Source organism: Schistocerca nitens, chromosome 4, assembly GCF_023898315.1.
Source record: "Schistocerca nitens isolate TAMUIC-IGC-003100 chromosome 4, iqSchNite1.1, whole genome shotgun sequence".
Classification (NCBI taxonomy): domain Eukaryota; kingdom Metazoa; phylum Arthropoda; class Insecta; order Orthoptera; family Acrididae; genus Schistocerca; species Schistocerca nitens.
Window position 1 is genome coordinate 919252073 of NC_064617.1, and position 3372 is coordinate 919255444.

Genomic DNA, 3372 nt, shown 5'->3' on the forward strand with positions numbered 1-3372 from the left:
CCAATTCAGATTTCCTTTATGGCGACACAGCAGCGATTACATAAGCTAGTATAGGAAACTTGTCTGGTCAGTGATGCAGCTGTGCTACAGGGCTGTCTTGGCAGCAATTTTGTGCTCATCTTTGGTTGTAGTCAGATGTATTCGTATTACTACCATTTAATAAAGTGTACCTATTCTGTATTTGTGGTTACAGACCACATATCAGCAGCATCCTCACTGGCCCTGTGGCTAAAGTCAGCACCTACTACGCATTATCCTGCATTCTTCATTTCATCTTCACACAAAAACAATGGAACCCGCTTGCAACTTTAGTGACAGAGTATAAGGCAGTGACTTATAAAGTGTTGAGTTTAGTGCTTCGCATAAGACTCGTTTGGATATCAACAAACCGCCAAAGATAGACACAATGCAATGTTGCTCGATTATATAGCACTTACCATTTTACGTACAGTTCCATTGAACCTGTTCACATCGCCATGCTGGTTGGACACGCATTAGATTTCTGAAAGTGAGTGCGCTGTATAGTACTCTCGTTGTTGACATATATTTTCACTGTGGGTGGTTCTGACACACTGTAATCCAGTAACGCTGTCAGCACTTGAGAGTTGAGCAATGCAAGTATTTGTCCTGAATTTTGATTTAATTGAAATCAATCATAATCTGGCAGTACTACTTTCACTGAACTCTCGATCTGATGACTGTCCTTTAACAACACATCTAACATTGCAGAGTGTAACACCGCATTCATTGAATATAATGCTGTAATGCTGACATTGCAGATAGTGGAAAATAAAAGTCTTGGAACAATTGTGTGTATCATGGAGCTTGGCTGGAAACAGTTCTACGTGGTGCACCAATACGTCCTTGGCAGCTTGTCAGCCTGAATGCTAGAGGTGAGTGGCAGGTGGAAATCTGCTGGAAATGTTAGATGGCCTGTACACAACGTAAAACATTTATATGAGGTCCGCAGCTCGTGGTCTTGTGGTAGCGTTCTCGCTTCCCGCGCATGGGGTCCTGGGCTAGATTCCGGACGGAGTCAGGGATTTTTCTTTGCCTCGAGATGACTGGGTGTTGTGTGTCTTTCATCATCATTGACTCGCAAGTCGCCGAAGTGGCGTCAGCTAAAAAGGACTTGCAATACGGCGGCCGAACAACCCTGTATGGGGTCTCCCAGCCAACCATGCCATATGATCATTTCATTTTTTTTTCATTTATATGAGGAATCACTTAAAAATGCAGTGTTACCCCAGATATCAGATCACATCTCTTTATAGGAAGGATGGTTGGAGTTTGACACTTTGTCTACATTAATATCAAATTTCCATCACACCAAGGCATACCTACAGTGAAAATCAGTGTTTGTTAAAATATAATATAGTCACCCATTAAAAGAGTGTGTGGTCAGTGTGGTATTGCTGGCTGAAAATCCATGGCTATGAATCAACAGCTAGTTGGGAACCTATTGCAGTCTATAGTATGAGTCTGCTGGTAGCACCTTACTTAATTTACCATGGACCTACTATGAGGGATGGAACTTAAATATGGGCAACTATTTGTTCACAACCGATGCAAAAGAGTTACATGTTTTCACCTGTTACTGCCCTTAAAAGGAGTCACCAGCGTTGTGTAGAGCCCATTGGCAGCGATGTGGAAGGCGTAGTATACCGCTAGCAAAGCCTGTTCTGTTGATGGTGTGAATGGAGCAGTCTAAAGTTATGATGATTCTCGCATACGACTGTGATAGTGTTATCCTAATGCATTACGTTCCTCCACGGCAGATTGTCAATGCACAGTATTACTGTTGGTTTTGGAGCATCACCTGCCACCAGCTTTACGAAAGAAGCGGCGACACTTTCTATGCAACCCACCCATCATTTTGCACGACAATGCGTGGGCGTGGGCGCGAAAGCCAAAGGTCCCAAGTTCGAGTCTCGGTCCGGCACACAGTTTTAATCTGCCAGGAAGTTTCAAATACAGTCCCGCTCTATTGATTTTACTTTAACATCTGGACCTAAGGACTTCTGGAGGAATTCACTACGAGGCATTGGGAATATATCAGTAACAATACAGTAATGACGATACCGAAACACAATTTATTGACAAGCACAATACAAGAAGTACATCCATTCACAGACACAGCTAGTAACACACTACTGTCTTTGTTTAAAACACAGACGTTGCAGTTCTTGCTCACTAATGGTGGTTGTAGGTGTTGATATCCCCACATACCCCTCTCCCCCTGTTAGTGCAGAGCACTGAAGGGAGGATGTTCGTAAGGACAACTACTGACGAAACGATTGGTGCAGAGGTGGCTGGAGTACAGAGTTCAGTGGCGCAGATGCATGTGATTGACCATGCTGTGGCTGGCGTGCGTGCGAGGCATGGTCGGACTATTCCTCGACAATAGTTGGCGTAATTGCATGTGACCGACTGTGCTGACTGGTGCTGGTTTCTTAAAGGTAAGTGTTGTAATGCTGGGCAGTGCTTATGCCAAACAGATGGTATGGTTACAGATGTTGAGGGAGTTGTCAGGTGCGTACGCATCTAAATACTGGCAGAGGCATGAGAGGCAAAGGAGGTGTCAGGAGTGTGGTCTTTAATGTTGATTCATCCGAAGTGCTGTGCAGTGTGGACGAATTGGTTGGTTGCGGACTGGTGGTCCTGCGACACATCTTCGGACACCTACGATGAGATGGTGGTGTAATCAATGTCGTCTGGAAGAGAATAAATGTGTTCCCATCATCAGATGTGTGCAGCATCATTCAGAGGTGGTGATTGTTTAAAAAAAAGCACTCCGTCTTCAGGCCACAAGTGGCCCATCGGGACCATCCGACCGCCGTGTCATCCTCAGATGAGGATGCGGATAGGAGGGCATGTGGTCAGCACATCGCACTCCTGGTCGTTATGGTGGTTTTCTTTGACCGGAGCCGCTATTATTTGGTCGAGTAGCTCCTCAGTTGGCATCACGAGGCTGAGTGCACCCCGAAAAATGGCAACAGCGCATGGCGGCCCGGATGGTCACCCATCCAAGTGCCGGCCACGCCCGACAGCGCTTAACTTCGGTGATCTGACGGGAACCGGTGTACCCACTGCGGCAAAGCCGTTGCCGATGATTGTTAAGGACAGTTATAATTAAACTGTCGTCTAAGAGTTTGGTGGAAAAATCATTAGCATCGAAGTCGGCGACATTGAGCTGGATAGTGAGATATGGTGTTGCTTTGGAATTGGCTGTATGGTCGTGTATGGTAGTTAGAGGAGGATAGTTACAGGTGGGTGGAGTGTTGTCCTCTTGAAGTCGATTGACGATGACAGTAGTGACTCAGTCATTGACAGCGATGTCAAAAATGTGCATGTTTTATATTATGTCTTTGT

At 45.3% G+C, this 3372-nt stretch overlaps 1 pseudogene; it reads right to left on the minus strand.

Annotated features, from left to right (window-relative positions):
- Positions 1-2990: 2990 nt before the first annotated feature.
- Positions 2991-3108, minus strand: LOC126253978 (5S ribosomal RNA; annotated as a pseudogene).
- Between the last annotated feature and the right edge of the window lie 264 nt (positions 3109-3372).